This window comes from Schistocerca nitens, chromosome 1 (genome assembly GCF_023898315.1).
Source record: "Schistocerca nitens isolate TAMUIC-IGC-003100 chromosome 1, iqSchNite1.1, whole genome shotgun sequence".
Classification (NCBI taxonomy): Eukaryota; Metazoa; Arthropoda; class Insecta; order Orthoptera; family Acrididae; genus Schistocerca; species Schistocerca nitens.
In genome coordinates, this window is record NC_064614.1 from 554,927,933 (window position 1) to 554,942,707 (window position 14,775).

The window sequence follows — 14,775 nt, forward strand, 5'->3', positions numbered from 1 at the left end:
TCCTTTACAGTTTTTACCCTCTACAGCCAACTCTGGTACCGCTCTTATTTTATATATCACAAATACCTTTTTGTCCCGAAAATAAGCCGTACTTTTTATCGGTATTTGACCCTCGAAAAGTTTGGGTGCGGTTTATATCGGCTTTCTCGACTTTTTACGTACCCCTGCTGTAAAAAAAATTGTGCTCATTTGCAACACTAATACTAGCGTCTGTAACCGAAACTGGCGGCAAGGCATTTTATTGCGGAATAATGCAAACTTTTACCTGTATTTTATTGGCATTAACATTATGTAGGTCTACCAATATTGTTTCCGTAGCTTGTAGTTCAGTTTCAGTTGGCTACTGTTGAAAAAGCCTGATTTACCTCAACACGAACGACAGTTAGAGCGAAATGGATCTTCAAGCAAAGGAATTCGGCGCAGTTACGAAGCATGCCTCAAACTTACTGTTCATTTTGCTAAAACTGCAACCAACAGAGAGGCCCGAAAGAAATATGGACTGGAAAAATACAATGTGCAGCGCTGGATTGCTACTGAATTAAAATGGAAGAAGGCAGTTTCAACGAGAAAATCATTCTGGGGACCGAAATGTGGCAAATATCCGGAACTTGAAGCTAAGGTTCTTTCCTGTATGCAAGAGGAAAGATGGGATGGCTATCTCACGAGAAACAATCAAACTGAAGGCACTGGATGTCACAATAGGTGTAAACCTCCCAGAAAGAGAATTCCGTGCCGACGTTGGTTGTTGTCGGTTTACGCGGACAAATGACCTCGCTCTCCGACGAATTACTACAACAGCACAGATAATGCCAGCAGATTTCGAGGTGAAATTGGTTAACTTTCATTGGCACGTCATCCAGTTGTGAAAGTGTCACTCATAACCTTCCCATCAGATCGCCAATGTTGGCGAAACGACACTATTTTTTTGAAATACCGGGCTATACGACAGTAGATATGAAAGTGGTGAAACGTATCCTATTAAGAAAAAGCACGAATAAAAAAATATGATAGTTTGATGTTAGCCTTTACAGACGAAGGTGGAAGTTTACACCCTTATGCCATTCTGAATAGAAAAACTATGCCCAAAGGAAACATTCCTAATGGCTTAGTGATTCACTGTCAAGAAAAGGGCTGAATGGCTACGTAAGTGATTGTTCACTGGCTGTCTAGTGTTTGGAATCGCAGACCTGGGGCTCTGCTTGCTAAGAGAGCCGAGCTAGTTATGGATATAGGACATCTAACTACTAAAGAGAAAGACAAACCTGCTGCTCAAAAGACACATCTCGTCGTAATACCGCCCCAAGCTATGTTCACGTAAAACGCATTAAGTAGGAGAACGATACTCTAACAGAACTTGCCCTCGAACATATTATTATCACAGTTCAATGAGGCAGCGCCACCACAAGTCTCATGACACCATCCAGCGACACAGTAACTTACCAACTTTATTCTGTTCACGAGTAAGCATAGGATTTCTGTTTGTTACCATTATGCCTTAAGCAAGCTTCACTAGCAGCAGATTTTACTATCAGATTTACTATGACGCCAGTAGTTACTTCACATGACACAAAGTAAGACGGTTGCTAACCAGCGTGCCACATTCAAGTTGATAGTACGCAAAGAGCAGTGGGCTTATCGGTAGAAATAAAATCGTGAGTACCGAGTTTAAACAACTCTGTATCGTCAAAAGCATTCAAAAATAAACTTTACAAACTCCGAAAGGATATTTCAACCTACAGTTGCAAGTATTAGATTTATAAGTAAACGTAACATCATTCGTCAAATACGCAATTAGAAATCTTCGACAAAATTATTCTTTACGCTTCAGGGGTAGTAAGGTCTTTGAATTTACCGTAGCAAGAAGTAAATAAAGAAATCTGTGATGCTGTAACTGTCGTCCAAGCAGTTCGAATTAGCTACCTGTCCGCACCAATCGCATTCCGCGGAAACACGCGATCGAATACCTACACAGGTAGTTATCAACATTGCCAGTTCTTGCATCCAAAACTTAATTTTGTCGTTGAATATAAATTGTATTAATCTTAATGATACATCTCCCCTTCTGTGGCTATACGCCAGGAAGAGGCGACTTCCTTCTCAAAACCATATAATCTCGAATGTAACACTCCAACTCAGAACCAAGTATTAATGGAAAATTCCCTTCAAACAAGAAAGTCACACGACTTGCAACCCGGGAACGATTATTACTGGACGAGAGCAAACTGATTCGCCAAAGACGTAATACTAACACAGGGACTGAGCAAAGAGTTTGCGAAAGACCATGTACCGATATATTGAAACTGGTAAGAGCAGTAGATCATAAATTACAGCAAAATAAGTATCACAAAAAGTAAAATATGTTGTGACGAAATGAAGGTACTTGGAAACAACTACCTTCCAATGTATGTACAGTACCAACAATGAAGTACAGCAGAGATGGTGCTATGGTGTGGGGGTGTTTTTCGTAGTTAAGGTTTGTTCCTCTTATTGCGATTAAGAAAACGACAAACGCAGTTCGATATGGACAGTTTTACAGCTGTAGACGCCACGGAGATGTTCCTCTATGGTTGGAGGTGGAAAGGGTAGTTGGAGGTCACGATACCGATAGTTCACCACTCTGGAGTGGGTAGCATTGGAGGAGTGAGGAGATGTCTGACAGTCGTCCGACATGTGGTCATAGAAACATAATTGTTAAATCATTCATTCGTTATTCATCCAGTACAACCACCGAGATAATTGTATTGTATTGTATGTTAACCGGGGACCTAAAAACGACGTACCCACCGCAGCCGCAATGGTCCACAACCTCACGACGACCACCGCAGTCCACTTCACCCCTCCGCCGCCCCACACCGAACGCAGGGTTATTGTGCCGTTCGGCCCCCGGTGGACCCCCCAGAGAACGTCTCACACGATTGTAACCCCTATGTTTGCGTGGGAGAGTAATGCTGGTGTACGCGTACGTGGAGAACCTGTTTGCGCACCAATCGCCGACATAATGTGACTGAGGCGGAATAAGGGGAACCAGCCCGCATTCGCGTAGGCAGATGGAAAACCGCCTAAAAACCATCCACAGACTTGACTGTTCACCGGACCTCGACACAAATCCGCCGGGCGGATTCGTGCCGGGGACCAGGCGCTCATTCCCGTCCGGAAGGCAGTGCGTTAGACCGCACGAGCAACCGGGCGGGCTACCGAGATAATACTCGAAGAGGCCAATGCCCTCAGGTAAGCCTGCGAGGAAGACGCTGTGGTCAGCATGCGGCTCGTGGTCGCGCGCAGCCGACGGTGTAGTGCAGCCCGCAAGTGATGACGAAAACGGCAAGGCAGGGCCGCTGACTCCAGCAAGATGGCATCCCACAGCGGCAGACGCACTGCGTAGAAGTAAAAGAGCAGCCACAGATAATATGCCCCGTGGCGAGCAGGCTCATTGCGTGGATCCACTGTAGAAGTGGCACCTCAGAACACAAGTGTCTGCCCAAACGAGTAGAGGCAGGGCGAAAGGAGTTTGCCTACACACGTGACAGACAGCTGCATGGCCCCGTGCTCGAGCAGTAGACGGCCGGAATAGGAGGCCGGCAGCAGCTGAAGTAGGCCACAGGTGGCCCGCCGGCTGGACGCCGCTAAGTCCACAGCATTGCACATGGCACCAGCAACAGGGCCGAAACTGGCAGTGGCAGAGTCCAGAAAGGGCGACTGATTGAGTAGCGTACACTCATAGACTCCTAGGCTCTACACTCTTGGACAGTCCTTGGTCCGCCCCCCCCCCCCCCCCTTGTGAATGATGACTAGCAGACTGTGACAACTTTGACTAAAAATGACGAGTATTTTTGTGTCGTGGACCCTTGTTTTGCTACAGCTTCGGTTTCTATCATGTAAGACACAAAAATTCCGTGGCTCAGATGTGAAGTAACCAGGTCAGGAACTCTGTAAAGGTTCTGCCATTTTGTTTAGTTGGTAATACTGGTAAGTTATAATTAAAGTGTAGATACTCAAGGAGGTCCAGTTTGCCCTGCAATTATCGTGCGGCAGCGAAACTTGATAGATACTCTATTGCGTTAATGAGGAACCAATTTATGGTAGAAAAAATTAGTTCCAATTTTGTCCATCCAGTCATACATCTTGTAAGACTATATGACAACCACGCTGTTATTTGACAAGCCATAACGTGAGTGAACAGTATGGCTCTCGAGAAGAGAGACTGTACACTGTTAGTGAAACTGTTTCATGTGAACAGCAGAAATTGCAGTGCTGCTTTGAGAGGAGTGAAAGATCCGAGAAGAGGCTCGATGTCATTAAATGATTTAAAGAAGATGAAAATGAAATGTCAAAACGTGGGTGAGCCTGGTGTAGCACCTGGAAAGGGGAGGTGTCCTATGCCAGTGAAAGTTACTGACGAGATTTTAAACATGGCTGCAACAGCAACTGTTGAAATTCTTCACGATAAAGGATGACAGCCAAAAACAGTTGCAGGATAAAAATTTATTAAAATTCTTGACCAAGGTTTCGGTACATATAAATATACCTTCATCAGAAGTAAAAAATCTAAAATTACATCGCCTATAGGCGAAGTAATGGTGCTAAACTGTTCGCTTTGACCCTGTGCCCATAGTCATGTACAAATGGAGAAGATGTCTTAATTATTGACGACGCCTTTGGCACAATTGTTTTATTAATCTCCATTGCATGATGTAATTTTAGATTTTTTACTTCTGATGAAGGTATATTTATATGTACCGAAACCTTGGTCAAGAATTTTAATAAATTTTTATCCTGCAACTGTTTTTGGCTGTCATCCTTTATCGTTACTGACGCAGTTGCTGTTGCTGCGACTGACCATGCAGCACTTGCACCGGGTAGTGCTGGTGTTCGTGCAGAGTCACGTAAATTGTCCATCCCATGGTCACAAGTAAGGGAATTTTTGCAGCCCGTATTACACTGGCATCCGTACAAGATCCAGACGGTGGAGGAACTGAAACCTCAGAATTTGCTCTTCGGTTTTTGGCACGGACCGAAGTTTATGACACGTGGCCGGGCAATATTCTGTGGAGAGACGAGGTACCTTTAACATTACAGGGTGCAGTGAACACACAGAGCTGCCGAATTGGGATACCTTTTCACCACATGTTGCGCACGAATGGCTATTGCACTCGCCGCAAGTATCTGTGCTGACTGAACTTATTACATCAGGGGCTGCTTGCTGACACAACAGGAACTGCTGTTACGACGCCGGTCAGTTACCACATCGGCGAGGAACCAGAGCTGAAATACTGGGTGGTTATAAGTAAAATGCAGCTTCTCACAGAGGTCCATTGTGAACTGTAATTATAGCGTAGGAACGAACTTGGTAGCTATTGTAATGCGTTAATGCGGGCCCATTTAAAATGTAAATAAATTTTTTTCCAATTTTGGCCAACAGGTGCATACCTGGCGCTTTGATGTAATGAATTAGGAACGGGACGTGGGCAGAAAAGGTCAAACACGTGAGAAAGGCGTAATGTTTATTTTATTATTAACCGACGCTTACACAATTTGTTCAGTATGAGCACTGGAGACGTCGACGAGATTTTTTATCTGTAAAACGACGTGATAGATAGCTGCTCGCAGCAGTTCTGATGGAATCTGAGCAACGTGTTCTTACGTACTGGCTTCAGGTCAAGTGGATACGGAACGTGTCTCTCTAAAACATGTTCTTTTAGATATCCCCAGTCACTTCGGCTCAGAGCAGGTAATCTTGCAGAATATGCATCAGGAAAACTTCTGGAGATAACTCGTTCATGGTAGGTTGCATTAAGCAGATCTTTTACAGCGCGAGCGACAATAGGTGTTGCCCCGTCTTGCATGTAGACAGTGGTTTACTCGCAGTTGCGCTCCTCCAAAGCAGGAATAATATGCTGTAAAAGAGGGTCTCGATAACGCGCAAACATCACGGATTACTTGACAGACCTTCTGGGTGTACTGTCTTCAAAGAACAGCGGACCGAAAATAAAAGTGGTTGTGAATCCACCCGATTACCCACTTATGCGTTCTCTTGCGTTGGCCATGCATGGTGTCTTAATTTCACTGACCTACGCCCAACCAGTTAATAGCGACACAACACAGCACTGTGTACCGTGTACAGCAGAGTAACGGTTCGGAGATGGTGCTTGTATAAGAATGAAAAAACACCCTGTAATAAAGCACCATCTGTCAGGCAACTTTGCGGACGATGACATTCCGGAAATGGTCTGGCTTGCCCGGAGTCCCGTCCTTAACACTGTGGAACGCCTTTCGGATGAGTTAGAACGTCGACTCTGCACCAGAGCCCCACATCACTACCTTCTCTGGCTTTGGCTCCTCAAGAAGAATTGTCATTACTCCACAGATACTCAGACACCTGACTTTAAAGTTTGCCCAGAAGATTTCGCCGGCCGCGGTGGCCGAGCGTTTCTAGGCGCTTCAGTCCAGCGCCGCGCGACTGCTACGGTCGCAGGTTCGAATCCTGCCTCGGGCATGGATGTGTATGATGTCCTTAGGTTAGTTAGGTTTAAGTAGTTCTCAATTCTAGGAGACTGATGACCTCAGAAGTTAAGTCCCATAGTGCTCAGAGTCATTTGAACCATTTGAACCCAGAAGATTTCAGCGGTGGACGGCTGGTGCCTGATCAGTCGGCACACCCGCCACACAGCAATGCAATGCCTGTTGCCAACAAGTTTGATACCTGCAGCTGAAACTTCCCGACTTCAGTGTTGGAAAGGGGGCGGCGGGGGAGGGGGGCACGACCAACAACAGACACATCCGCGAAGCTGCTTGACGTCGGCCACTTCCTGGTATCCATAAGCCAGGTGGCCTTTTAGCTCTGTCAGTCTAAAGCCGAGTCCGAAGAAACGACGAGTCCAAAACACAGCGCCGCCGGATCAAGACAACCTCCGCACACCGCCGATTGTGACAGCAACCGATTTCGATCTTGAAGAGTATCCTATAGTGACAGTTATTCCCCTTGCGTTCTTTCATAGAGAATCAGTACTATGTTGTTCATGTTTTCTTGTTGCTTTCTAGAGAAATAAATATCTACGGTTTAGTGCTAGCTGAACACCTATTTCTTGTCTGCGTGCACAATCCCACAACCGGATACTTCATGCTGTAGTAAAGCGGAATGGTGGACCACCTCATATTAATGTTACCGATAGGTGTGTAGAGTGTTTTTATCAGATAGTGTATACCTAAAACAGCAAACAGATTTCATGATGGGTTATTCACATCTCAGAATAGCGGTGCTTGTCAAGGGTAACACCAGTCTACATTCCTGCAAGTCATTTGTTAATGTGCGCCCTTATTACTTTTTATATTTAACTTGAGGATCTCAAAGGAAAAAAAAGTATGAATCCTGACCCCGTCATCACCGTTATGCATAGCTGTGCTATCAGCACGTGCACAAAAGAGATACATTGTGTACACAGGCGAGCTTGCGCGTTGTTTACGCGCCTAGCGGTGGGACACGTGTCCGAGCGGGACCACCACCTGACCGCAGACCAGGCGGCCCACGTGGACTGGCGGCACGCCAGCGGCAGATTGCCGCCAAACGCGGTGAAGCCCGCAGCCGCAGCGCGTCAGAGCGCGTCCAATACAGCCACACTGCCAATGGAACGGCGCAGAGCCAGCCGCCAATACAGCCGGCGGAAGCGGCGGAAACTGGCGCAGAAGTGAAGCAGTCGCCAGGGAGCGGCTTCGCCTCTTTCCTTTTTATCACTGCAGGGCCGGCAGGCGGAGGCTAAGAACTTTTTTCCGGGGAGGACTCGAGAAAAAGACGATGCCGCTTATTCAGCAGTCGGATTTGGCGTCGGATTCCATCTGCCACAGATCCCTGCTCCGGCTGAATAAACAGGGGACCAGGGCGAGGATGTAGACACTCTCTGTTAGAAATTTCAGAAACCTTCCGAACGCCAACAAACTGATTGCTAACGGAATTATTTTATTATATTATAGGAACGACTTGGTTTCCTTTTTTATTGTTAGTAACCAGCACTAGGGAAATCAGATACGTGTCCTAGCACTGTATGCACGCTTTTACGGATACGAAAACTTAAACAATTAAACAGATAACTGTAGGTTGAGTCAGGAGGAAAAGTACATGATTTGAGGGCTTACAGTATTAGATACTGGTTTCCCAGATAGAACACATGTTCTATCTGTCATTTATTTTCTGTATTATTCAAACATTGTCATTGTTTACAACGTACCATTGTGGTTCAAATGGTGCAAATGGCTCTGAGCACTATGGGACTCAACTGCTGTGGTCATCAGTCCCCTAGAACTTAGAACTACTTAAACCTACCTAACCTAGGGACATCACACACATCCATGCCCGAGGCAGGATTCGAACCTGCGACCGTAGCAGCAGCGCGGCTCCGGACTGGAGCGTCTAGAACCGCACGGCACCATTGTGGTATTAAGGAAGTTATGACAATAATCAAGTCGTGTAACTACCTCGAATTGGTCTACAGAAACACATAAGCTACAGCGCATGCCCCTCACACGATATTTCCTGTATTCTCGCGCTCGCTTCATGCAAACTAGTAGAGAAGAAACGAATAGGTCATTTCTGAAATAATTTAATGTACTGCCTCCTGGCTTCTGTCTCGGGTTCTTCGGCTGACGTTCATCTAATGATTTTTCTGACGTTTCGCCAGCACGAGTGGCTGGCATTGTCAAAGCTTCACCCTCCATTGCCGGTGGTGGACTGGAGCCGAGCTCGCGGGCGCATACTATATGTACCTGGCGCGCCAACGTCCGAGGGCTTCTCCGCGGTCATTTCCGGTGCGGTTCTCCTCTTGCTGCCTGCGACGGTCGTTCGCTGCAGTACGGGAAGCCAGGATCCGTTTACCTTAAGGTTTTCCTCTTTCTTGTTCAAACTGTTCGCGTGTTTTTGTATTTCCACAGCTTCTCTGAACAAGCGCGTGTGATAGTGCTTCTCTACAGCCAGAACTTCCGTGTCGGCGAATTTTATTACGTGGTCGGTCTCATTCAGTGCGTGCTCTGCCACGGCCGATTTCTCCACCTGCCCCAACCTGCAATGTCTCTTATGCTCTTTGATCCTGGTGTTAATGGATCGTCCAGTCATTCCGACATAAACTTTTCCGCATGTGCATGGTATACGGTATATTCCCGACATTGCAAGTGGGTCTCTTTTCTCCTTCGCCGATCTAAGACACTCTTTGATCTTCCTTGTCGGTTTGAAAATCGTCTTTACGCCATGTTTGCGCAATATACGGCCGATTCTGTCCGTTACTCTGGGAATGTAGGGCAGTAAGGCCGTACCCGACATTTCTTTTTCTGGTTCCTTACTTCGCCGAGTGTTTGGCTCTGTTACACTTCTAATATAATTTGTGGAGTACCCATTGCTCCTCAGGACTGTTTCCAGGTGTTGCATTTCTCGTTTGAGGTGTTGCGGCTCACATATTCGTCCTGCTCTCGTTACGAGCGTACTGATCATACCTCTTTTCTGGCTCGGGTGGTGGTTTGACAGTTTGTGCAGGTATCGGTCCGTGTGTGTCTGTTTTCGATACACACTGTGTCCCAGGTTTTTGCCGTCCCTTGTGACCAACACATCTAGAAATGGCAGTTTCTTGTCCTTTTCTACTTCCATGGTAAATGCTATGTTGGCATGGAGGCTGTTCAAGTGTCTTAGGAAGTCACCGAGCTGTTCTTCACCATGGCTCCACACCACGAAAGTATCATCGACGTACCTGTACCACACCTTAGGTTTGCAAGTCGCCGAGTCCAGTGCCTGTGCTTCGAATTGTTCCATGAAGAAGTTGGCCACCACTGGACTGAGAGGACTACCCATGGCGACGCCTTCCAGCTGTTCGTAGAAATCGCCATTCCACGTGAAATAGCTCGTGGTGAGACATGCATGGAAGAGCTTTTTGATGTCTTGCGGGAAAATGGAACCGATGTGCTCCAGAGCGTCACTGAGTGGCACTTTCGTAAATAACCAAACAACATCAAAGCTGACCAGGATGTCGTTTGGTGCAAGTTTCAGTTTCTTCAGCTTCTCAATGAAATGTCCTGAGTCCTTAATGTATGTGTCGGTCTTCCCCACGTGTGGCTGGAGCAGAGAGGCCAAGTTTTTTGCCAGTGGAAATACAAAAACACGCGGACCGTTTTGAACAAGAAAGAGGAAAGCCTTAAGGTAAACGGATCCTGGCTTCCCGTACTGCAGCGAACGACCGTCGCAGGCAGCAAGAGGAGAACCGCACTGGAAAAGACCGCGGAGAAGCCCTCGGACGTTGGCGCGCCAGGTACATATAGTCTGCGCCCGCGAGCTCGGCTCCAGTTCACCACCGGCAATGGAGGGTGAAGCTTTGACAATGCCAGCCACTCGTGCTGGCGAGACGTCAGAAAAATCATTAGATGAACGTCGGCCGAAGAACCCGAGACAGAAGCCAGGAGGCAGTTTGTCAACAAGTGGCCACGAAAGCCTCAACAATTTTGTAATTTAATGTAGTTCACTCTTGTATTGCAACACGTTTTTGCTGGAGGATATTGTTTTCGAGTTATTCGAGAAAAACATACAAAAGTTATATTAAATCTGTTTTATCTTGATAACCATTCGGAATAGGGAATAAGTCCAGATGAAATTGGTTGTTGAGAACCACTAACGATATGACCCCTCGATGCACACACCTTTCCTCCTGAATCACCCAGTACAATAATAAAAAAAACACTGAAAGGAACACGTAAGATGTATGGCATGATGTCACGGGCATAGAAGTAAAAGTTAAAGTTGATTTTGACGAAATTAATCTGAACTTTATTCCAGGGATCTAGGTGTTCCAATAAACAGGAAATTTAAGAGAATTATAGAGAGTCCAGGCTCGTGGAGGTGTGGTTAAGAAATAGGATAAATGTTAGAAAATCGAAAAGTTTGACGATACAAAGTCTGGCACTTTGCGACTGGTGTAGCACAAGATACATCAATAGACGCTGAATAACACCATCACAAAATATATCTTTGGGGCAACGTTCATATCTTGTAGTTCCAAAATTAAGCACCAAGAATATTAAATTGAAATCATTGAACAGGAAGCCTTTTATGTTACAGCGGATCGGATGTTAATGGGGTAGCGCTCATACTTCGCGCCTAACAGCAATGTAAAAAGTGAAGGCCGCCAAAAGGAGAAGATATTTCATCTATGAAGTGAAACGGACTCGTATGGCGCTGAAGGGAGCCAGCACGATCGGAAACGAATTTGTTTCTGGGCAAGTTTCTCGAAAAATTGGTGCCAAACGGCCGGACATATAACGGATAAAATAGTCTCTTGATATTTCTGGTACTTGTTCGCAACTATACTGAACTGGTGAACTCGTCACTAGCGTATTAATATAGTGCTGATACCGGGGTGACGAACCGAGCGACAGGCATCAGACTTCACTGCAGAACCGTAAAGTCTTCGGAGAAAGCGCAGCTGAAAAACGAAGAGTAGATTTATTTATTTATTTAGCGTATGGCATTTAAGTAGATTTCAGTATTGGATCACATTATTCTACATTACATAAAATTACATATATTGACAAACATCTAGACCTTGTATGTATTCGATGGATTTTTGGGATGCCACGAGGAATTCTTCAAAGCCCAAACTGAACACTCTAGCACTGCATTCTTCTCTGATGTGTTGGATGGTCTGCTTAGGCGCACCGCAGTCACATGCTGGCGAAAACAGCAGTCCCCATTTGAAGAGTGAGTAAGCACATCTTCCATGCCCAATTCTTAATAGGTTCAGAGTTGACCAGATCTTGCGGGGCTGATCAAACCCAGGTACTGCCTCGGTAAGACAAGGCATTAGGTGGCAAGTTGTTGGGGCATTCTGGAGCATTCTCTTCTCCAAGAGTTTATGTCAGACCCAGTGAGGCTGTCGAGAGCAGGAGGAGGATGTCTTGAACGAAGCCTCTTGGTACTCAGATCAGGTATATCGATGTGTACCGGTAATTCAGGGTTTGCTTCGATCTTGTTATATTCCCTGACCAAGGTTGCTTCTCGTCGTATTTTTGGGAGTGGTATATAACTCAGGACAGGTAGCAATATGCTAGGGGTATACCTAACGGTTCCTGAAATAATGCGCATGGTGTTAAGTTCGACATCGATTTTGTTCACATGACTACTGTTTAGCCATACTGGCCCACAGTACTCCGCCGCAGAATATACCAGGCTCAGTGCAGACGTCCTCAGTGTTGCTGCCGTTGATCCCCAGGTGGTTCCCCAGAGTTTATGAATGAGGTTATTTCTTGTTCTCACCTTGGCAGCTGCTTTTGTAAGGTGTGATTTAAATGACAAGGTTCTGTCTAACGTGACCCTTGGCTCCTTGTTGTGGTTGAGGCTTGTCAAGTATACTTCCAGAGCTCTGTCGGCTTCTCTGTTATTGAGGTGGAAGCAAGTTACTTCTGTCTTCGTGGCGTTAGGCCTAAGCCTCCATTTGCGAAAGTATGCTGCCAAGGCAGACAGATCGGATGACAGGGTTTCTCCCATTGTATCAAAATCGGTGTGCCTTGTTGCAATAGCCCAGTCATCAGCGTAGCCTAATTTCATACAAGCTGTTTCTGGCGTGTCGGCAATGTATAGGCTGAAAAGCAGTGGGGCTAATACCAAGCCTTGAGGTAAGCCATTTTGAAGGAATTTCTGGCTATTGGCTTTGTTTCCCATGACGACCTGGAATCCTCTGTTACCAATCATGTTACCAATAAGCTTTGTCACTTTTTGACAGCGAATTATTTTCATCAGTTTTTAGAGTAGGCCTTGTCTCCAGACGGTAAATAGGCAACTGACAGGTCAATGAAGGCCACAGACGTTTTTAATTTCTTTTGGAATCCCGCTTCAGTATGTGTTGTAAGGGCCAGGAATTGGTATGCACAGTTTCGGTTGGGACGAAAGCCGGCTTGTTCTACTGGATGGACGTGAGTATTGTCTGGCTGATCCTGTTAAGTATTACGCGTTCCAGAAGTTTGTACACCATGCTAAGCAGTGCTATCGGCCGGTTGTTTTGCGGAAGATTTCCCGGTTTACCTGGCTTTAGGAGGGCAATTATCTTGGCACGTTTAAGTTCTTGGGGAAGACGCCGTCGAATAAGTTTCGCATAGCGGACTTCGTTTTATTAGACAAGTTTCATTTTGGAAACCAGTTGACCATAGTTTCTCAAACTCAGGTGGGGCTCGGTAGCCACAGCCACAAGCCACGTGGCATTGTGCGAGTTGAGCGGCCGGAAGATGTTAATTCGCTGAACCAGAAGATTGATTCTCGTGGTGGCTAAGCGCGCGTGGCTTCTGGCAGGCGTGGCGGGGGGGGGGGGGGGGGGGGGGGGGCAGGTATAAACACGGCAGAAGTTACCAGCGTGGGCGGCGGAGTACGGTGATAGTACGCTAGCTGACAGGAGTTTAGATGGCTGCCGATGTTGGCGATTGCGGCGCGTCGTCTGCTGCTGTCAGTGGAGGCGAACGATGGGAGTCGCCGCAGTATTCTCGATCTTGGTCATCGAGGCTGGAAAATACAATATGTCTACTCTGTGTATGTTGGCGAAAATACTTTTAATTCCGGAGGTACGCATAAAATATCATCCAAAATTGTGTTAAACGCATTCTCTGAAAATTATCTCGAGCAATTAGTTCCATGAGCCCACGCGAATAGTAAACGGTTGTGAAAACACACTTGACCTCTCAGCAACAAATAATCCTGAGTTAATTATGAGCATCAAAACCGATACCGGGATTATTGACCACAGGGTTGTCATAGCGAGATTGAATATTGTAATCACCAAAGCCTCCAAAACTAAGCGAAAAATATAACTATTCAAAAAAGCAGACGAAAATTCACCTGACGCCTTCCTGAGAGACAATCTCCACTCATTCCAAATTAATAATATAAGTGTAGACCAGATGTGGCTTAGATTCAAAGAAATAGTATCGGCAACAGTTGAGAGATCTATACCAAATAAATTAACAAACGACGGAGCTTATCCTCCTTTGTACACAAAACGGGTTAGAACACTGTTGCAAAAACAATGAAACAAACATGCCAAATTTAAACTGAAGCAAAATCCCCAAGATTGGAAATCTTTTACAGAAGCTCGAAATTTAGCTCGGAGTTCAATGCGAGATTTTTATAACAGTTTCCACAGCGAAACTTTGTCTCGAAACCTGGCAGAAAATCCAAAGAGATTCTGGTCGTGTCGAGGTATGTTAGCGGCAAGAAACAATCTCCTCTGCGCGATAGCAATGGAGATACTATCGAAGACAGTGCTGCCAAAGCAGAGTTGCTAAACACAGCCTTCCGAAATGCCTTCACAAAAGAACACGAAATAAATATTCCAGAATTCGAGTCGCGAACAGCTGCCAGCATGAGTAACGTAGAAGCAAGTATCCTCGGAGTAGTGAAGCAACTTAAATCTCTTAATAAAAGCAAGTCTTCTGGTCCAGACTGTATACCAATTAGGTTCATTTCGGAGCATGCTGATGCATTAGCTCTATGCTTAACAATCATATACAACCGTTCGTTCGACGAAAGATCCGTACCCAAAGACTGGAAAGTTGCACAGGTCACACCAATATTCAAGAAAGGTAGTAGGAGTAATCCACTAAATTACAGGACCATATCGTTAACATCGATATGCAGTAGGATTTTGGAACATATATTGTGTTCAAACATTATGAATTATCTCGAAGAAAACTGTCTATTGACACACAATCAACATGGGTTTAGAAAACATCGTTCCTGTGAAACACAACTAGCTCTTTATTCACATG

The 14,775-nt window shown here is 45.7% G+C and overlaps 1 protein-coding gene across 2 annotated transcripts in view; it reads left to right on the top strand.

Annotated features, from left to right (window-relative positions):
* The window catches only part of LOC126254472 (follistatin-related protein 5-like), a 572,842-nt gene that overhangs the window by 332,719 nt on the left and 225,348 nt on the right, over positions 1-14,775 (top strand). The window lies entirely within an intron of this gene.